At 42.3% G+C, this 22,956-nt stretch overlaps 1 long non-coding RNA gene across 1 annotated transcript; it reads right to left on the bottom strand.

Annotated features, from left to right (window-relative positions):
• Positions 1 to 387: 387 nt before the first annotated feature.
• LOC115659339 lies at positions 388 to 21,011 on the bottom strand. The gene is made up of 3 exons (XR_004002525.1): positions 21,001 to 21,011; positions 15,560 to 15,596; positions 388 to 430 (listed from the first exon to the last, which is right to left on the bottom strand). It is a non-coding gene; the product is annotated as an uncharacterized LOC115659339 (long non-coding RNA).
• Positions 21,012 to 22,956: the final 1,945 nt, after the last annotated feature.

The raw sequence follows: 22,956 nt of genomic DNA on the forward strand, positions 1-22,956 counted from the left end.
AGAAATTTGGAAGCAGTGAGGGAAAGGGATATTGGAGAGCTGATGGAAATCATGGAGTAGAGTTGTTCATTTGTAAAGGATTTGAATTCTACTCTCATAGGAATGTTGGGCCTGATTAATTATACAAAGATATACCTATCTCATAGAGCTAGAAGGAACCTTGAAGGTCATCAAGTCCAGTCCCCTGCTTTCATAGCAGGACCAAGTACCATCCCTGACAGATGTTTGCCCCAGATCCCTAAATGGCCCCCTCAAGGATTGAATTCTCAACCCTGGGTTTAGCAGGCTAATGCTCAAACCACTGAGCTGAGTATTGGCCTACTAAACGCAGGGTTGTGAGCTCAATCCTTGACGGGGCCATTTAGGGAACTGGGGTAAAAATCTGCCTGGGGATTGGTCCTGCTTTGAGCAGGGGGTTGGACTAGATGACCTCCTGATGTCTCTTCCAACTCTAGTATTCTATGATTTGTCACTTTGAGAATCAGTCCCATTGTATCCAGTGGTTTTGTCCTTAAAAAAAAAAATCACAGGTCTGATTCTTATTTACATGATGGCCCCTTTATATTACTCTGGCAGTGTAATGGAGCCTTAAAATGGGCAGAAATCTAATTTAAAGCTTCTCTACAGCTCATTGTATGAGAATCAGGCCCTACAAGGCAGATTCTACAGGTTGCATAGGAAGAAGCATTTTTCTGATTCCTCTTTCTGTCTATCTGCAGTATTATTTTTTATTCTTTTTTTCCTCTGCTATGCACACATTGTCTGTAGAAGCCTGGGCACTATGGGGTGAATTTTCAATGTGCTGCACAGATGGTGCTCAGAGAAATCCTGTTTAATGGAATTTGTGCAAAGTACCTTCTATGCATTACTTTAAAATGTCTGTGTAAAGGATGTCTACACTACTCATTCATCACACTCACCCTGTGAACTACTCTCGCCATTGCATCTGAGAGTCTAGCATTTCTTTCCTTGGGATTACTCAGACTAGTTCCGGTAGTAGGGTTGCCAGTTTTGGTTGGACGTATTCCTGGAGGTTTCATCAAATGACATAATCTTTAATTAAAGATTAATCTTTAATTCTTGGAGACTCCAAGACAATCCTGGAGGGTAGGCAACCCTCTCTGTTAGTGGGAAAGCAATTGCAGAGGCTAGGCTGCACTAAGAGGTAGAGATCTCTCCCTGTGTGGCAGAGTATACTACCACTTTAAGGGACAGTTTCTGGCTTACAAAAACCTACGCATAATCAAGGAGTCCTGCCCCACACTGGGGTGGGCTGTATAAACAGGAAATGAATGTTGGGATGTGTAAGAGACTAGGAGCTATACTGGTTGCTACAGGTTGCAGGCTCCAGGCCAGTAGCCTGACCTGGGCCCTACGGACTTTGTTTTCTGACTAAATTTAGTAGCTCTGAAGTAGGAAGGGCCTTATAAATTGGGTTAAAGGGCCTTATAACCGCCCCACCCCACCCCAGCCTACCTCCTAGAACATTAAGCAAGCTAGGAACTTGGTTTGGAGGCCTTTTTAAAGGGACATGTTTGTTTAGTTTGGTGTTGGCCGCCTCCTCTGAGCTCCTGTGCGAAGAGGAATTGCAATTCTAACTACCAAATTACATATTCATGGACAGATGGTCTCTTCCAGCTCATTACAATGATTCATCTGTGGAAGTGTCATGTCCCCATCATATGTCACAGCCAGACCTGCTGGGGCACAGCACTTCCTAGCAGAGAGGAACCCCCGCCCCCCGCATAGGTTTTGTATCATTTTATAGCAGGGAGTGGCCTTTTAGCCTCCCACTGGTGATAAACTAAGCAAGGCCTGAGAAGAGCCAATCTTCGGCTAGGTTGGGTGGTTATGTGCTGCTCCCACACATCCCATCTTTTATGAACTGCTTGGTATTGCTGATGCGTTGGCTGCTAATTTAGTATATGTTAAATTTCAGGCAGGGCACGGTCACTTGAGAAAAGATTAAGGCTTCAGCAGCTGCCGTGACTAACCGACCATTATGAAACAGTAGAGACGTGTTTCAGGAAATTCAGTGTACCTGTGTTTACTAACTAACTCAACACTCGTCCTACAGATGCTGTTCCCTGAACTCCTTTTCAAGCATGTACGCAATGGGAAGGTGAGTCATACAGTGCAGGCAGGCCACTGCATCATCCTCTCTTACTGTGAAGAGGTGGCAAGTGGCTTCCTCTGTGCAGCTAACTCACCACTAACATCAGAGGCTCCTCACTCCCACCCCCAGTTTGGAACGTATGCCTACCTATACATCAGGAACAGAGCATAGAATATAGAGTTTCCTTTGAGAGAATGAAACATGACCTGAAACCAACTAATCTTAGATCTAACGAAAAGCTGTTCAGTAGCCACATGAAGCTAGGAAAAGAACAGATGTATCTGTGCCCACTTAGCCCCAGCTAATGGTCATCTGCTTCTTCTGATCAGTCTTGGAAGGTTAGAAACAGAGTTCCTCTCCAGACTGGACAAGTTTTCCATTGATTGGACACGGTTGCCGCCAGTTCTCCCATCCGAAGCACACTGACGAAGGCTTCCATTAACTGGCACAGAAACAGCAGTTGCTCAAAGCTGAAGAGGCACGTGCTCCCCAGTAGTCAGAGCAGGGACTGAAGCAGCAGCTTGATTGTTACCAGGCTTTTACTGCCACCCTTGCATCTCTGAACCGCCTTCTCACCATGCATTGTGTTACAAAGCTCTGGCAATGGTCACCACGCCCTTTCACTTTCCACTGTAACAAAATAAGAATCTGCTTTCCGAGCAGGTGAGATGTGCTAATAAACAAAGTGGAACCTTTACTGGCCATAGCCATCACCACCTTCTGGATTTACCCCTCCAAGGCTGGCTTGAGGCCCATGTTTTCCTTGGGAGGCTATGACCCTGGTGGGGAGTTCTTGGGTAGCCAGCTAAGGTGGCTTTGTGGCTGCTTTGCATGTCCAGCCCAGCCTAGAGCAGAGTGGAAGCCACAATCTGGCTTTTTGTGTTTTATCTAATTTTCATATGGGCAATGATGACATACAGACAAGCCTGTGGAAGAAGGAAAATAATCTGTATAAATACTGATCCATGATAACATTTTCATGTTTTCTACAGGCTGGAATCCATCTAGAAAAGCAGCTCTTCTGAAGCAGCAGCCCTCCCTCCCCATTGCCAAATATCCATTTGTGCAGTTTCATAGCCAGCTCAGTTCTACAGATTCTATCACACTTCTAATAAGGCCGATTAGCTCTGATTTGTTTAAGTTATAGCCTGGCTGCTTTCAGCTCATGCAGACACAACGCTATCGCTCTGCACAAGAGAAAGTGCTGTGGTCACATCAGCCTGCTCAGCAGAGAGGAAGCCACGTTTTATTGCTATTGATATGTAGCAGATGGAATGGAATTACCAGGCCCAAGTCTGAAAAAGCAAGTAGATCCAAGGTAAAAGGACTGTGCTCATGTGAAACTGCCAGTGCAGTGGAGTTTGGGACTGGCGCTCCAGCCCCAACGTGGTGGTCAAAACTAGGACAGAGCTGCCTAGTTGCTTGTTACTAATAAGTCAAACAGTAGTGGATGTAGCCCAGTGCTGGCATCCTGTCCTGATCTGGGGCCATGCGGATTTGCACCATCCCCCATCTCATGTCTGCATTCCCAATGTTTGTGAGTGACACCATCAAATTCTCCTGTGGATTACTCTCTTGCAACTCACATCCACATTCCACATGGAGGTGCAGAGATCTACTGCTTTGCTCATTGGAGCAGAGGAAAAGCATCAGTACTTTGTTCTAACACCTGTTTAAACCACCTCAGGATTTGGGCTTTTCAAATCAGCAAGCCGTTCACAGCCCAAATTTGTACTCTTCAGTTCCTCACTGTAACCTTCTGCGGTAAAGAGTTGTCTTTCTGTAGCATGAAAGATGTAAATTAACTATTACAGAGTTGCCCCCATAAAACTGCAAGGCCCCCCTCCCTCACTGAACCCAGACACCGTGTTGGCGTCTGTATTTTATTCCTCTAAAACTTTCAATACTCTTGTTTTTCACTCTGAAGTCTTTTCTCTATTCCAAAAAGAGGCCAAGGCAAATAAGCCAAAGTATACACACCATCCATTGGTCTGATTCTCCTCATTCTGGAGGCATAATAGGTGAGTACAGTGGGGTGGAACTAGGCCTAGATTTCATTAAAAGCGCATGGAATTCTTTTTCTTTTTAATTTTTTTTAAAGAGATGGTTATTAAAAAAAATGTAGGAAATCAAACCTCAAAAAACTACATTAAAGTAATATTAAAGGTCTCCCAAAAGCCCACCAAGCCAGGAAATTTCAAGTTAAGTCTGAAACCCTATTCTCCACTCCACCTTAGTGAGGTTAATTGTTGCAGGGTTCAAACAACGGGTGCTCTTACATGCAATATGGACTGCAATACCTAGCCATAAATGAGTCAAACTGATCCCTGGAACAAGCTGATGTTTACAATGGGCTCATACCAGGGTTGAATTTGATCCAATATGTTGAGTTAAGATGGAGTTTCAACCTTAATTCTGAATTTCCTGACTCTTGTGGATTTAAGTCAGACTTTTGATGCTAGATGAATGTCATTTTTTTCTTGTGGTTGAATATAATAATTTAGCTCTGTGGAACAATTTAGGATACAGCTTTTATGAAAGATACTTGGCACAATAAGGCAAAATATGTCAGTGGGCTCGGAACAGCAGCAGGATCGGGCCTGAAAAACAAATCCTAAGATAAATGTTAAGAACTCTGCACCAATTTATAGAAATTTCCTTTGTTTCAAAGAGGCCTCTTCTGCTCTATTTGGGGAGGACAAAAAATGTTGTATTGGGAAGAGAAATTCCCTCTCTTGTTGCTTAATTACCAGTTCATATTGGTACTTCAGCAGAGCCAGGGAGATGGGCTTTCAGGTACTGGATTAGCCGTTGTCATGCATGAAACTGCATTGCTGCTGATGTTCAGGATCCCTTTTTTACAGGTCTCTGTGTTTCAGTCATGTAGTTCAGTGTATTCTATGGTAATTGCACACAAGTGCACTAGCCAAGTGGTTGTTGCTGTATGTATTGTAGTGACAAATTGTTAATAACAATATTAATTACAAAATTTAATAATAATAATAATTAATAATGAAAAAATAATTAAATGATCATGATGACTGTTAAATATTGCAATTCTACCCATACAGCTAGGTGCTGTATATACATATAGTAAATGATATTTTCTGTCACAGAAAGCTTCCATGTTAATGAGCCATAATTTCCACTGGCTAGGTTAACTTGGGATACAGTAATTCATAGAAAATATGACTGGGATCTCTGTGCTGCCAGGGCAACTCAGCTGAACTGCTCAATGGCTCAGTTTACCGAGCTGTAAAATGGGCATATCAGTATTCTATCCATCTTTGGAAAGCACTCTGAAACCACCGGGTAAAAGAGGCCATTTTTTAAGAGAAAATAAAAATGACCTGTTTTCTCACTTGCTGCTGTTTTTCTGAGACTGGTAAAACTGTCCCACATAATAGTACAGCACTCATTACTATTATTTATTTGTATCTGTGCGGGCAATGAAATACTTGGTTTAGGAAAAAAACATTTTTCACAAAAATCTTAGTTTCAAAATGTTTTCCTTTTTTATGAGGAATCCAACCTAAAAGCTTTTAGTTCTTTTTACTGAAAAAAAGAAAAGAGAATGCCCATGAAAAATTAAAACAAAAATCAATTTTTTAAAAATTTGCTTTTGAAATTTTTGTGATAATATTTACCATTTTCTGACCATTTTCTGACAAACCCAAATATCACTCTACTTGAAGTGGGGAGAGAGACACTGGGCCAAATTCAACCATGGGGTAGACCAGTGCAACCTGCATTGAAATTGCACCAGTTTACACCAGGACTAACTCTCACCCATGTTTTGGCCTGACTTCAATTTATCCTAAGAATCCACCTTCAAAATGGGCATGAACAATCCTGTATTGGACAGATTTTGTCATGCAGGTCTGTTCTGATCATATGTATGTTCCTAATACCAGGGTCACTATCATCCTTGAACTTCCCTGAAAAATCGTGATACAAGGCCCAGTTCAGTTCCCGTTGAATGGGACTTGGCCCTCAGGGGTTGATAGAAAGTTTGTGGAACCTTTTACTATCAAAGCTCATCATTTTTCTAGGGGTCGCTGACTGACATCAACTAGAGTTTTAGTCCTGCAAACACTTATGCACGAGTGACTTTATATATGTGAGGTCAATGAGAATACTTACATGCATAAAGTTACTCGCATGCTGAAGTGTTTTCAGAATCAGGACATACAAGATGCTTTCCTTAGATATAGAGATTCTACTTTGAGTTAAACAGAACACCAAGCACCGGACCTGCGTCTGTTAAAATTACCTTATACTTGTAACCAGCTGTTGCTGGCTGTTGACTGGAATCATGAATCTCTGTTCCCTCTGGCCCCTTCTCTTGCTATAGGAAGTGTTCATTTCCTTCCTAACTCAAGCATACCTAATGTGCCTAGTTGGTATGAGAAAGCTTCGTCGGGTGCAATTGGAATTTAGCTGAGTGAAATCTGACCAAGATTGATTTTTTTCACAAATTGGATCACTAAATTCTGGCAAGGAAATGGTCGGTTTTCAGCAAGGAAAGGAGCAAATGAAAAGGTAGTGACATAAGGCCTGCACTAAGCCATGTCAGTGAACGGGCCAGTAGATGTGGTCTCATTCAAAGTGATGAGAACAACTTCTGTTGTAGTAGGTTCTAAAATTATATTAGGCTAAAATTATTTGAAATGTATGCAATTAATTTTCACAGTGGATGGTTTTTGAAAGCCAGTTTGGTTTGTAATGATTCCCATTGTTGGAGTTGTTACTATGTATTCTTAAGAAACATTTCTTGCTGCATTCTGTCTTGGCACCAAACCTTTTGTGTAAGTATCAGACCTTTGGCAGCTACTCACTGACATTGTGCAATGCTCTCCTCAGATTCTTATCTTCAATATTTCAGAACTTGATGGTGCTAAGCACGTCTCCTGAACCTTAATCTTATATGTAAGATAGCCATCTTAAGTTAGAATGACTTCTTTAGAGATGTTCTCATACATTAACTATGCTTAAAGTATTCGGCTTGTTTGTAGCCTAGGTGTGAAATGTACAAGACAAGCATTTTTTTTTGATCAAGTTAAAACTACCTTGGTTGAAAGCAGCCATAATATAGAGCCAGACCCTCAGCTGTTTTAAACTGGCGTAGCTCTTTTGACTTCAGTGTTGTTACACCAGGTTACATCAGCTGAGGATCTGGGCAAAGCCACCCTCTGCTACTTGATCACTCGGAGGCCTGGTCTATGTGGCATTGCAGTGGCTGAATTAAAGTTCTGATTTTTATACTGCTTTTGTTAAACTAGTGCAAATGTGTGTTTGAATGCTCTAAAATCACTTTAAGCCTGACTTATAGCAGTTTAGCTTGTGCTGGTAAAACTTAAGTGTACCAAATATTCATTGATTCATAGATGTTAATGCCAGAAGGCACCATTCTGATTAGCTAGTCAGACCTTTTGCATAACCCAGGTCATAGAACCTCACCCAGTGATTTTTTTTCCATCAAGCCCATAACTTCTGTTTAGCACATCTGTTTGAAAGACAGCCCGTCTCGATTTAAAGGATTCACACGATGGAGAATCCACCCATCTCTAGGTAAATTGTTCCAATGGTTAATTACTCTCACTGTTAAAAATGTGTGCCTTAGGCTACGTCTTCACTACCTGCCGTATCAGCGGGTGGCAATCGATTTCTCAGGGACTGATATATCGTGTCTCATCTAGACGTGATATATCGATCCCCGAACGAGCTCCTGTCGACTCCGGAATTCCACCAACCCGAACGGCAGTAGTGGAGTCGACAGGGGAGCCGCGTACATCGATCCCGTGCCGTGAGGACGGTAGGTAATTTGATCTAAGATACTTCGACTTCAGCTACGCTATTCACGTAGCTGAAGTTGCGTATCTTAGATCGATTTCCCCCCCTAGCGTAGACCAGCCCTTATTTCTTGTCTGAATTTGTGTAGCTTTAGCTTTCAGCATCTGGATCTTGTTATGCTTTTATCTGCTAGATTAAAGAGCCATGTTCTATCAGACATCTCTTCCTACTGTAGATACTTATAGACCATGATCTAGTCTGCAGTCGAGAATATAGCCAGTTTTAAATCAATATCTGAGTGTCCACACAGGGGTTTGCTGTACCAGTTTAACTAAATCATTTTTTAAACCAGATTAAACTACTATGTGCAACTTCTTCATAGAGATAAGCCCTAAATGTAGAAAGATTGGTAGAATATCTTAACTGTTTATGATACACTAAAGAGGACTTCATGGCAAAACTAGTGTGGCAAACCTTGGAACTACTTATTAAGATACTGAACAAACGCTGCTTTCTGAAGGAGGCCATTAGCGTGTCAACAGTACATTTAAATCTGGCATTCACATGGGTAAGGGGAATTCAGTGACCTGTCTTGCTTCAGTGCTTCATGAAGACTGAGTACAGCATGATTTTAATGTATCTGAAGGAAGTTATGAATAACATGGGAGTAGTTTTTGCAATCTGGTGCCTTTTCATGTATTAAAATTAAGAGAGGCATGTCATTTATTAGACTTATAAAGCTAAGAGTCACAGCTCTTAATTGTTTGTTTTGCTTTAAACATTCCCATGTCCTTCTCATTAATTTACATTCCTGATGCCTTTGGCTACTTCAAAAAAGTCATATGTTAAAGTTAAAATGAAGCAAATCTCCATCAATGGCAGAAACTGTGGTTTTGTGCTCCCAGATCTCTTTTTCAACACTTAATTCTTGAGTGCAGGTTTTTAAAAATTAGCTATGGGCCTAGGCTATAAAATTAGGACCCAAATCCAGCTTTGAGACCCACAACGTTTGAGAGTGTGAGATTCAGCAGTGAAATCATCACTCCCACTGGCCCTTTATGCCAGTTCAAAGGACCAGGAAGGTGTAAAGGGGTCCTAAAAGCTTTGAGTATGGCCAGGGGAGGATTCCCCAGGGTCAGGCAGTGTGGAAACAGCCGCTATGCTGCCTTCTGAGGACCCCCTTAAAGGAGATGTTCCAGGAGTGGGGCTAGGAGCAGGAGAGGCGTGCTTGGCCAGGCATGCGGCACTGACTCTCATTTGCAGGGATTTGGTTCAAGCCCACATTTGGATCTGGTGGAGATCACAATCTGCCAATTTCCCACAAATATTAGCTGTTTCCTGCATTGCAGTTTCTACCCTGGCACTTATTATCAGCTGATGTAACCACTGCTAGGATTTATCTATCCATCTATATACAAAAGAGTTATACATGTTCTTTCTTTCTTTCTTTCTTTCTTTCTTTCTTTCTTTCTTTCTTTCTTTCTTTCTTTCTTTCTTTCTTTCTTTCTTTCCTCCTCAGCCATGCTGGGAGTGGGGTACACATATCACTTACATCTCAATAAACTATTACCAGGAAGTGTTTCTGGAGTCCTGAGTATTATCTTCAGTCAGTTCCGTTATAGATTTTGGTATGTTCTTCTTCAGTTTCAGTGTTTTAGGGACGAATAGTCACTGAGAGCTCGATCCAGCCACATGCTGGCCCTGAGCCAGCAAAGCATTTAAACCCATGTTTAACTGTAACGGGACTAGGCCGGGGCTTAAAGCTAAGCACTTGTTTATGAGCTTTGCTGGATCAGGGCCAGAGTGCTCAGCACCTTGCAGAATGAAGCCTAGACTGGATCTGGTGGATACCACAGTCTTCCCGTTGTCCAGGAATATAGCAGCTTCCAGCACTACAGTTTTAGCTCAATGATTCTTATCAGTTGATGTAACCAGTGTTCCAGTGCTAGCGTCGATTTCCAGTACAATGCAGTTGTACGTCTTGCAGCTTGGGTCATTGGGAGAATATGAATCTGGTAAGATCAATGAAATCTAGTCTGATCTCCTTCACCTGCAAATAACTGAGACCACTTCCTTCCAAAAACCTCAAAATGCTCTCCCTTCTCACCAGGTGTGAACATCTGCCCGTCCTGCTCTCCAGCACTTGTCAAGCAGCAGGGAATAGAACATCCTGGTGAAAAGGGGAAAACAGAAGATTTGATGGAGCAAATTTAATACAGTCCCATTATTTTCCTGTAAGCAGATTTTTATGGGCATTTAGTAATATTATTTCCCAATCTTTTAGCTCTAGTTGCACCCCTAATTGATATTGATCAGCCCAGGTGGGGGGGGGCGGAAGGGAAAAAATTAGGACAATTTTATTTTTTTTTTGTCCACCAATGTTCAAAATTTCAATGAGAAATTTCATCAGACATGTGAACTTTGAATTTTTTTCACTAGCCATATTGGCAGCCAAGTACCAGTAGAATTTTGAGATTATTTTAGGATTTAGCCACTGATCCTGCACCGTTAAAGTCAATTGAGAGTCTTGTCCTTGACGTCATTGAGTGCAAAATCCCTTACTGATCTTTTGACCAAAGTGATGGCACTTTATCAAAGTGGCCTGAAGAAACAGCTTTTTATTTTATTTTCACAGATGCATAGACTTTAAGGCCAGAAGGCACCTGTATCTCCCAGGCCATGGATTTATTAAACACTCCCAATTAGCAAAACTCAAGGCACATGCAGTAAAGTAAAAAACAAATCCCAAATCTACACTTTTAAATCACATTTGGGCCAGATTTGGCTACCTTTTCTTATGCTGAGTAGTCCCTTATTTCCCTACATAATCCTGTTTGTCACTGAACTTCTCAAGGAATAAGGGACCAATCCGTCTGAGTAAGTGTAGCAGAATCTGGCAAAGTGTAAATGGATACATCTTCTCTCCAAGCAAAGTACACCCCAACCTTTCCTCCCATCTCTCCTCTGCCAGGCAAAAACCTCATACAAGTGATGAGCATAAAAGCCAAAAAATCCATTAACATATCTTCTGTGCACCATGTAATTTATTGCATCCAATGAATCCATGTAATAAAATCCATGAAGACAGTTGATTTAAGTCTAGTCCTTTCTCTAACGGTTGCTAGACAAAACAACTAACTTCACACATGAACGAGTTTTTCATTTTCCTTCTTGTATTCTGATTATTCCTGCTCTAGAATGAAACCAAAACGGTAGAGACTGGAGCTGGCCAAACAATTTATAAACTTGAAAATGTGTCAATCAAAATTTGAAATATTGGAAAAAATGAATCTGAAATGACTACATAACTAAAACTAGTAAAGGGCAAGTAATGAGGTCTCTGGGATTTTATGCAGGTTGGGTTAAATAAACATTCCCCAGCCATCCAGCACCTTTGCCCCCAAGTAAAACCAAACTTGCTTGGTTTATAAAAGTTGTTGACTTGCTAAAAAAAAAATCTCTCTTTGCACATTTTGCACTGAAGCCCCAGGGGAGGCATTTTCCATGGTATTTCTGGGATACCCAGAAACAAAAGAACCAGAAGTGTTTTAAGAAAACCTATTGGAAAATTTTCAGGCCAGTTTTGCCAAGTGAAGATGTTTGGGTATTTCAGCTAAGCTTTGGATAAAACACCTGAAGTGAAATCCTGACCTCACTGAAGTCAGTGGGAATTTTGCCATTGATTTCAGTGGATCCGTGAATTCAGTGATGGAATCTGATTCTTTTAATTTACAACACTGTAAATCTCCACTGAAGTAAACTGGTTTGCACTGGTGTAAAAATGACATGAGGAATCAGCCCCTGGACTCTTAACCTAACAAAGGGTCTAGACTTGCAGTCCTTGCTCAGGCACAATTCCAATTCCCCTTGACTTCGGTGGTAGTTTCCCTGAACAACGAATATAGGATCAATCTTTACACTTCTTGAACTTTGGCCTCTACTGGAAACATTTTGCGTCTTAGTAAGTGTTGATGCTTTTTAGATGGATTTCCAAACCAAATCCAGCAGTCCTTATTCAGGCAAAACTCCCATTGGATCTAGTGTAGGACTGGCTTGCATAGTGCAGTTCCAGTATGTTGCTTAGTGGTGCTGTGCACCTGAGTGGATAGAGGAGTTCATTTGTGATCCCTAAGGCCCCTATTCTAGAAAAAACTCAGTGCCCTTTACTCCTGTTGACTTCAATGGGAGTTCAGGGTGCTCAGCACCACTAAGGTTTGGATCCTGTGTTAGCAACTGCAGTTGATCTCATACAATGAACTAGAACCACATGATGTAAGTGGGAGTTCCACATGCAGAAGGCGTGCAGGTCAGATGCAGTATTTCTCTCCAACAGCAAAGTGATTTATTAAGGCTTTATACTTGCTCTGTCATGTACCTGGTCATTTATTCCACCACTGCATTCTCCACTGTGGGACATATGAATTATATGCAGCAACAGGAAAATAAATAGAAAGAGTTACCACAAAAAGAAGGAAAATGTATGCAGCTGTCCCATCTGATTATTAATTATTATTTATTACTATTATTTTACTATAATTTATTTGTTTGTGGTAGCACCCATAATGTGTAAGCCATTTTCTGGGCATACAAGAAGCAATGGCCCCTGAACAGCCTAGATGCTTAGATAGTTGTCAGGGAATGGAACTAACAAAAGGGATTTTCCATACATATCAACAGGAGTAACTTACAAGCAACAGGGAAGAGGTGGATTTTTAAGAAATACTTAGTGGAGAAGGTAGGAGGCTTACGGATGAGCTCGGGGACATCTGATCATGTATAGGTGGCTGCACGTGTTTGCCTTTGTCTTGAACACGCAGGCAATCGGGGTAGTGGCGGAGTGCACGGGATGGAGGCAATGCAAAACTTAACAAAGAAAGAGAAGTAGAGAGGAGAAAAGATTTTACAGAGCCTCTAGGGAGGTGAATATGGATGAAATCCCACCCTGTTGAAGTCTTGGGGAGTTTTGCCATTGACTTGAAAAACACCAGGGTTTCACTGCAGTGGGTTAACAAGGATGGGGAGCCAGTGGAGGGAGTCAAAGAGGAGAGAGACATCTTCAAATCTACGACCAAGGAATCTACTCACTTGTCTACATGACTGCGATTTATAAACCACACAGAGAAATGTAATAACCCCTTCCTCCCAAAGCCAATGCTGGCTCATCACAATTTCCACCAGACTAAAATATGAAATGTTTCCTTTCCGGTTGCAGATCAGATCTATACATCAAACTGTACAAGACCGTGAAGTCCCATTGTGCTGCTTTGGCAATGTGGCAAGCCTCAGGCCCCTTGGGAGAAGATGGGGGTAAGTGTTTTCATTTGCAGCAGTATGATCTGCTGTCTCTTTCTCTAATTTAACATTACTATGATTTAAATGCTAGCTAAGGAAGAGACACCAACCATTCAATGAAAGCATCTGGATTCAGACAGCAGACCTCGCCAGGGCACTAACTTACGTCTAGGTAGCGTGGCTGCACCAGCTGGAGCACAGCACTTTCTTTTTACGATTGCCTTCTTGGGTCTGCCAGAGATAGTTCTGAGAGGAGTTCAGCTGGGTACCACCTCGGTTACAGCATTCAGACATGGAGAAAGAGACACACTCACAGCCTTATTAAAATGCATTCTTCTGACATCCCACCTCACTTCTCAAGCTGACATCCAGCCCACGTGCAGCAGAGTTGTGCTTCCCTGAAGTTCCTTCTCCTCCTCCAGTTGCTTACACAGCTGGTCTAAGTGCACTCAGGGAAAACATACATTTCATACAAATATTATCCTGATCCATTTTGCCCATGTTATGTAAGATCAGCAGTTACAAACTGTACCTTAAATACTGGAAGAGCACAAGAGCCACCCATGGCGTGCAGTTAATGTTAAAAAATCTCTTTCACTGTTCCAGGTATCATAGAAAGCTCTAATTCAATTCAGGAATTAATTCAGGGAAGTCCTATGGACTGTGTTAGGCCCTGTCTACACTACGGGGGGTAAATCAATCTCAGCTATGCAATTTGAGTTATGTTAGTCGTGTAACTCAAGTTGATGTAGCTTAGATCTACTTACCGCGGGGCCCACACTATGCTATATTGATGGGAGATGCTCTCCTATCGACTCCTCTTACTCTTCTCGTTCCGGTGGGGTACAGAAGTCGATGGGAGAGCGACCTGCGGTTGATTTAGTGGGTCTTCACTAGACCAGCTAAATCAACCATCGATGCATTGATCGCCGCACATCGATTCCCTGGTAAGTGTAGAGAAGCCCTTATATAGAAAATCAGGCTACATGATCACAGCGATGCCTTCTGGTGCAAACAAAGATTGTTTTATATATATAAAATGTTCCAATGCAGGGGGGAGGGAATTGTACAGAGTTAGTGTGCTGGGTTTGAGAAGGCTGTTACATTTCCCCGTGTTGATTATAAACGGCAGCACTATAGCTAAGTGATATTGACTTCATCTTCCCTGTGAAAGGAGGTGTGTTTTTACCTTGAATCATTAATGTGAGAGAGCTGACTTGCTGTAAAATTCTAAGGCAGATAAGGCACAGGTAGTTCTTGACTAGCTACATCAGCGTTAATCCCTATGTCACCCACCAGGGTTTACCTTGACTAGTGCCACTGAGATTAAAAACAAACAAACAAACAAACAGTCCCCCCCCCAAAGTATATTGCCTTGTTCTCACCAGGGTTTTACATTGAAATAGCTATCTTGAGTTAGCTGTCTCAATGTAAAACCGCACCATTTCTCAGTGAAGACAAAAGCTTAGATATCCTTGCTGAAGCAGATTACGTTTTAATGGAAAATTATGCCTACCATTTTTGAGAGACATGACCCTATTGACAGGTCTCTTGGGAAAGCAATATAGGCTGCAAGAAAAAGAGCACTTGAAACAGGTCCAGGTCATCCAGTTTCCCATACCCAGAGGTGCAGCTCAGTAGATCACTGTATTGTCTTGGCTAGAATCATCATAGAGCAATAAAAAGAGACTTATTTCCAGAGGTCATTAATAGTGGAGGAATGTTGCTGTGTGTAGTTAAAGTTCTGAATGGCTTTGCATCCATGACCAGGGCAGATTAATCAGTATTAAAACAGTTTACTTAGGGGCACATTTCTCTAGTAGCTTCACTGTGACTTACTCTGTTTTTAAACACCATCACTACAAGGTACATTTCTCAATTGCTATATTTTTTAAGTGAGCTTAGGACTTGCAAAAGGTATTGGACTGACCAGACATGTAAGTGATGCCAACTGTTTATGCACAGAACTGGCACAAAAATCCATCAGAGGGATAGCTCTCTAAACTGCTCTACCCATCTGCCCCACTGCTACATCGGGGAGGGGGGGACGCAGACCTGGACCATAATTCAGTCTCCATGAACATTCTTGGCCTCTCTGATGGGGGCAAAGTCTGAACCGTAAAAAGCTCAGTATTGCATTACCGGTTCCCTTCAGCCCCCTTCCTTATCTTCTTGTGGTTAGGAATGAACCTATCACCATGTTTCCTACTAGGGTGGGAGGGATAGCTCAGTGGTTTGAGCATTGGCCTTCTAAACCCAGGGTTGTGAGCTCAGTCCTCGAGGGGGCCATTTAGGGATAGGGGGCAAAATCTGTCTGGGGATTGGTCCTGCTTTGAGCAGGGGGTTGGACTAGATGACCTCCTGAGGTCCCTTCTAACCCTGATATTCTATGATTCTACCTATACCTCTTCCCACACATAAAGGATGGACACAACACGCATGCTTGCTAACATTTTCCTATATTCTTCTCTTATTTAGTGACAATAATGCAGTGAGTTCCCTGGTTGGACTTTAAGTGTGGTGAGTATTGAGTTCCACTTTGGAAACATTTAGCTTTGAAAAGATGATGTGAGGTAAGTACTTCGGCTGCTGCCGAGAACTCACTGTCATCAGAAGTTGGAAGGGTATATTTTCAAAGCTTCCTTTTCCTTCCATAGCAGTTGAGGAGTGTGTGTGGGAGCTTGTACAAGTTCTCAAGCTCTGGTTTATGTGTACATCTCTCTCTATCCCTTTGTAGGCTATATTCTGTATTTGATACGACAACATAAAGCCAGCAGAACTGAAGAATGCATTCAAGTTGATAGGTGTGCACCCCACAGATTTAACTGAAGATCATAACCCACTCATAAACCCAGAGTGCCAGCAGCTCTGAACCAGCTCTCTTACATTGATTTACATTTGCTTTTATTTCTCTGCAGAGGTAATAATTCTTTAAAGGTACAAGAGATTTGTTAATACAGTCGTAAATTATTCTCGTAAATACCTTAAGTGCATCGTGGGAATGTGCCATCACTTAGGACAGGTCATAATTTAGTACTTCTCACGTTTTAACTGTGCAATAAAACATTTGTAAATGTCCAGGTGTGCGGGTCCCTAAAGATGCCATCAACACCTGCACAGCTCATCTGAAACTCCTACAGGAAAGCGTAGAACAGGCTAGCAGTGATGAGGCTGATACCCCTGGCCACCTATTCCAGCAATGTGGTGTTAACACAGGTGAAGATGGAGTGAGGAGCTATGATTTTGCTGCATGGGACATTAGTAGCCTCTCCATCCCTACTCTGTGGACCTGCGGCTCTGATGCTGTGTGGTAAGACCCTCTTGTGACTCAATGGCTAGCTAAGCAGATAGCCATGTGGGAGTTAATATTCCTGAGACAGATTAGTATCCTCTGTGTGTCTCCATCCCCTCCAATGAGGGGGAGGCTGCATAGGAATGAGTAGAGAAGCCAATGATAACACAGCTCCTTCAGGAAGAAAAAAGAGGCCAGATTGCATTGTGGAAAGACTCCTCCACAAGGCTAGCGAGTCCTTTTATCTTGGATTCTCATGATTGGCCAAGTAAGAAGACCTTCCCCTCTGTGGGTACATTAGTGGTTAATTCCTCTTTTCATTACTGAGGGAGGTAGCTTAAAATAGTTATGATGTTTTGGCCCCAGCACCATGTAAATATGGTGTTTAGTTGCCTGCTTATAACCCATGGGCAGCTGATACACCGAAGGGTATTTCTGAGAGAGAAAGACAGACCAGGGCAGAACAGGTTCAGCCAGGAGACCATACTTCACTGAGGTGATGCACTCAGCATCACGATTTGCCTTATGATTGGCAATAAGCATTTTGCCAACATCTGACTCCTATGCATTCAGCTAAACAGACCTTGCTTCTCTCTCTGTAACAGCACCAGCTGGTGACTCCCAACAATGTTACACTCACTACTTACTAACAACCATTTGGTGGCATATTTGACGTGAGCGCGTAGTGTCTGTTCAGTTCCTAGTGAACAGGTTTATACACCACAAAAACGATTACCCCGACTAATACATTTTTCAGGCAGGCTCAACAAAGAGGCCAAGGACCAAATGTACATGGCGACTGCATTGCCTTTGTGTCCCCATAGCTACTCCCTCCGCATCATGGCTGAAGCACATTGGTGAGTGTGGAAAGCTTGCACCAGTGCTGCCCATACAGTACCAGTTCTATGACTAAATAAAAGACTTCATTCTCCACAGCCGTCAAGGTGGGATCTATCATCAGCATTCAGGCCATGCTAGGAGCTTTATTGCTTCTTGGTGCCATTTCCTCTCTTAGAATGCCTTGCTGAGCTCTCCAGCATGTACCAACCGGGTGCCCTGACTAATTTACCAGTGATGTGAAAATTATTTTAAAGAAATGATACCTTATGTGACCCTACTGTGCAACCTTCATGAAGGTCACGGTTCCTGTGTAGAGACTCCATACATTATTGACGACTGGGATGCTAAGTTGGCCTGTACAGCCCTACTTCATTTTCACATCCGTTCTTGTAAGACTCCACTCTTCCTTCCCGGTTCTGTTCAAGATCCCTATTCTACAGTTTGAACCAGGGTGGTCTGTAAAGTCCTTGTAACTGCTTCATCTGGCTGCATTCCCTAGTTGAAATTACGGAACAGTCTATGCTGATTTCATACAAACACCCATTGAAGCATGCCTTTTTCCAGAATGAGAAGGCTCCGGAGTTGCTGCACAGTAAGTAAATACACAGAAGAGGTATTTTTCTCTTACTTGGTATTGGGGTTTCTAGTTAATTCCCCTTTCAGATGCACATGCTTAATGCCAACAATTTTTTTTTGTAGCAACGCATGGCATGGCGGTCTTTTGACAAAACAGATCTTGAGGGGTTGAGATATCATCAGCATACCCCAGTCTGCTTATATTAGCTCATGCAGAACTGGCAGAAGTTATATTGCTCATGGCACAAAGTAAATACCAGACACAGAGGAACATTAATCTTCTTCATGAAGGAATTGTTCATGGCACGTTGACCTGTCCTGAACTTGCAGTAAATCAAAATGCATTATTGATAGTTTAGCTGATTTTCGAGATACAGCATAAACACAGTAAGTGTTACCTTGACTCTGTGTAAACACACGGCTCACACTTTCAATAACAATTAGAAGCCGTGTCCCTTTTACTGCCCTAAATTCCCTCTGGTTTAGTTTTTGACATCCCAGCATGGGCTTTACTGGTGTAACAAGCTGTAATGAAACTGACTGGTCATTGACTCCAGATGCTTATCCAACCGTGGCTAGTTCTTGTCTGTGGAAGACTGTCACTGCAAACCAAACACAGATCAGTGCCAGCAAATAGTTTTGTTCACAGACCTTGAAGAATAAAAAAGATGCCTCCCTAGAAAATGTAAAAAAACTCATTAAAAAAAAAGCATTTCCCATGTTTGTTTAACAAGAGCAGTGATAGTTGAGGGGCAGGCAGGCCTCTTCAATGGTCACTTAACTACTCGATGGATCTCTTTCAGTCCACTTGGATTTGACTTTTGACCTTAAACTCATCCATCTGGCCCTTAATTGTTTGATAAAGAAGCCAAATGGGGAGCAATGGTGGTTTAGGATAAACAGCGTAAGTCGGCCTTGTTGTATATCCCACTGATAGTGCTCGCTGCTTTGATGTCCCTTGATTGTATGGAGAAATTAATAAATAACCCCAGATGGTTTGGGGAACTCTCTGTGAGGGCACACCAGTTACATCACTACAAATAATGTCAGCATTTTAATGTTATACACCCTTATCATTAGGGCTTTCTAGCCTACTCAGAAAAACTCTGCTTGAGCATTTGGCCAGAGAACTCAGAGCTCCCTCTGCTTCTATGAGCCAAGAGCATCGGATCCAGGCAGAACCATGGGAAAAGATACCAGCCATGCAATACATTTGGAGCAAGGACCATGTCCACCAAGGCATGAGTGGGCAGGACCATGAGAAGAGCCAACCACTCTCTGCAACACCATTCCCAGCTTCAGTCCCACAGGGAATACCCAAGTAATTTCATGCTATGATGGGCCATCTTGGTTCTCTTGCTGCATCAGGAAACCACACCCCAGATGGTGGGTTTGGAGAGCTGCTGGCTGGTGGGGGTACCTAGGGATTATGGGTTTACAGGAGCAATGTAGCTGTGGAGGGGGAGAGTAGACTTGTAACCAGTATGGAGGTACAGGGGCTCTACACTGATGGTTCTGGAGTCTGAAGCTTCCCTAAGAGCTGCATTGAACTTGAGAAAGCAGTAGATGCCCATGCCAACCTTCTCCTAAGTAGAGTTGTTTTTATATAGCACCTGTCTCTGTGGTAACTAAACGAGGGAACACAAAAGTGTGTGTTTTTCTCCTCATTCTACCTGGGCAGAGGAGTGACACTGTGTGTTAGGGATGGAGTCCATTCTGGGACCAGTCCTATTCAACATATTCATAAGTGATCTGGAAAAAGGGATAAGCAGTGATGTGGCAAAATTTGCAGATGATACAAAATTACTAAAGATAGTTAAGACCCAGGCAGACTGTGAAGAGCTACAAAAGGATCTCTCAAAACTGGGTGACTGGGCAACAAAATGGCAGATGAAATTTAATGTTGATAAATACAAAGTAATGCACACTGGAAAGCATAATCCCAACTATACATATAAAATGTTAGGATCTAAATTAGCTTTTACCACTCAAGAAAGAGATCTTGGAGTCATTGTGGATAGTTCTCTGAAAACATCCACTCAATGTGCAACAATAGTCAAAAAAAGCAAACAGAATGCTGGGAATAAATAAGGGGTAGGTAATAGGACATAAAATATCATGTTACCTCTATATAAATCCATGTTACACCCACTTCTTGAACACTGTGTGCAGATGTGGTTGCCCCATCTCAAAAAAGATATATTGGAATTGGAAAAGGTTTAGAAAAGGGCAACAAAAATGATTAGGGCAGTGGTCCCCAACCTTTTTGGCTGGCGGGCACCAGCCAGAGGACCACTGTGGCAGTGGAGCACCTGCCGAAATGCCACCGAATTTCAGCGGCATTTCGGCGGCGATGCCTCTCGATGACGTCGCTTGTTGATGGCAAGCGGCGTCATCGAGAGGCATCCCCTCTGAAATTCGGGGGGCGACACCTCTTGATGACATCACTTGTCAGTGACAAGTGTCGTCATCAAGAGGCGTCCCCACCAAAATGCCGCTGCGGCATTTTGGCGGGTGCTCTCCCGGGGGCCAGGAAGCGAGTGCGTTAAGATGCACCCGCAGGCACCATGGCACCTGCGGGCACAGCGTTGGGGACTCCTGGATTAGGGGTATGGAACAGCTTTCGTATGAGGAGAAATTAATAAGACTGGGACTTTTTAGTTTGGAAAAGAGATGGCCAAGGGGAGATATGATTGAGGTCTATAAAATCATGATTGGTGTAGAGAAGGTAGATAAGGAAGTGTTGTTTACTACTTCTCACAATACAAGAACTGGGGGTCCCAAATGAAATTAATAGGCAGCAGGTTTAAAAGAAATAAAAAGAAGTATTTCTTCACACAATGCACAGTCAATGTGTCTAGCTCCTTGCCAGAGGATGTTGTGAAGGCCAAGACCATAACAGGGATTCAAAAAAGAACTAGATAAATTCATGGAGGACAGGTCCATCAATGGCTATTAGCAAGGATGGGCAGGGATGGTGTCCCTAGCCTCTGTTTGCCAGAAGCTGAGAATGAGTGACAGGGTTATGGATCACTTGATGATTACCTGTTCTGTTCATTCCCTCTGGGGCACCCTTTTCAACACTGGCCACTGTCTTAAGACAGAATACTGGGCTAGATGGATCTTTGCTCTGACTCAGTAGGGCTGTTCTTATGTTCTTATGGCTTTATTCAGAGATTATAAAGCCAAAAAAAAGAAAAAGAAAAAGAAAAAATAAACTCTCCTGTGAGCCTCTAGCCTGACCTCCTGAATAACACAGGCCAGAGAAATTCCCTGAATTAATTTCCCATTTGAATGAGAGCAGATCTTTTAGAAAAACCTGCAGTTCTGATTTAAAAATTAACGGTGATGGAGATCCACCACAAACCATGGTAAATTGTTCCAACGGTTAATTACCTTCACTGCTAAAAATATGCTCCTTATGTTTAGTGTGTCTTTGTCTAGCTTCAGCTTCCAGTCATTGGATGTTATAACTTTGTATGCTAGACTGAAGAGCCCTCTATTATCATATTTCTGTTCCCCATGCAGTTACTTACAGACTGTGATCAAGTCACCCCTTAACCTTGTCTTTGTTAAGCTAAATGGATAGACTCAGGGAGCTCTGTCACTATAAGGCACGTTTTCCAATCCTTTAATCCTGAACCCTCTCAAGTTTATCAATGTCCTTCTTGAACTGTGGACACCAGAATAGGACACAATACTCCAGTAGTGGTCACATCAGTGCCAAATACAAAGATAATACAACCTTTCTACTCTCCTATTCAATATTCCCAGGTTTATGCATCCCAGGATCTCATTAGCCCTTTTGGCCACAATGTTGCGCTGGGAACTCATGTTCAGCTGATTATCCTCTATAACCCACACGTCCTTCCCAGAGTCATAGCTTCCCAGGGTAGAGTCCCCCATCGTATAAATATGGCCTACATCCTTTGTTCCTAGATGTATGACTTTACAGTAGACTGTATTAACATTCATGTTGATTGCTTGAGCCCAGTTTACCAAGCAATCCAGATCACTGGGCATCAGTTGAAGGAGTGTGTTTCATTCAATGACCTGAACTCTCTCAGGCTTGGGCTCAGTCTGATCTTTTGTGGCAAGGAGTTCCATAGCCATGTAGCATCACTAAGAATGTTCTGTTCCCAGTTTGTTTGATCTGTGTTTTGAAGTGAATATCTTGCTTAACTTGAAGCATGTGCTTAGGTCCCACTGAGCTCCAACTTTTGCAAAATTTCAATTTGGAAATGTTGAAATATTTCATTTTGAGTGGGTTTGGCATCTACCTGAGCTGCTGTTGTGCCTTGTGGGAGCTGTAGTCCTGGTACCTGCTGCCACCATTCTCCTCAAACAGATAGGCTCCCCAGCTACACTACATTGCCCATAATGAACTATGGCAGCTCGGCCAGAGGGCAGACTGTGATTTTCTTGAAGCAAAATAAAAACATTTCAGCAAATTCAATATTTTCTCATGTTTCAGAAACAACATTTTCTGCTGAAGAAATGTTTTGTTGGAAAATTCCTGAGCAGTTCTACTCTTTTGGGCCAGGTAGTTTTCCAAGATTGGGCCTGTAGTTTGCATTTAGCTATGTAAGGTGATCTTGTTAGCCAGCCAAGCAAAAAACTGCTGGCTAGAACTTTAGAGACTGATTCTTGCCTGTAAAATTCTCTGCAAAATGAGGCAGCATTTCCAGAGCTATTAGTAGCTAGCTTGTACAAATATGTTTGCTTGACTCACCAGAATAGGAGTTAGTTAACTGCTTTGTGGTTTCATTTTGGACACCTAATCAGAGATGAATTTATTTCAGAAATGCCTTCTTAAATTCATTCTGCAACTCTGTAAATCTAACCTTTCCTTCCATTCCTTAAAATGCTGTAGTCTCCTTTCTAACAGTACCCAAAGTACAAGTATCTGGCTTTAACTTTTAAGCAAATATCTTAAATGGGCCTGATTCTGACTCTCACAATTGTAACTTCACTGACTTGGCTAGAATTACTGCAGATTTTTATTTTGAAAGATAATCCCTGCAAACTAAAACACAGATCAATGCCC

Source organism: Gopherus evgoodei, chromosome 11 (assembly GCF_007399415.2).
Source record: "Gopherus evgoodei ecotype Sinaloan lineage chromosome 11, rGopEvg1_v1.p, whole genome shotgun sequence".
Lineage (NCBI taxonomy): Eukaryota > Metazoa > Chordata > Testudines > Testudinidae > Gopherus > Gopherus evgoodei.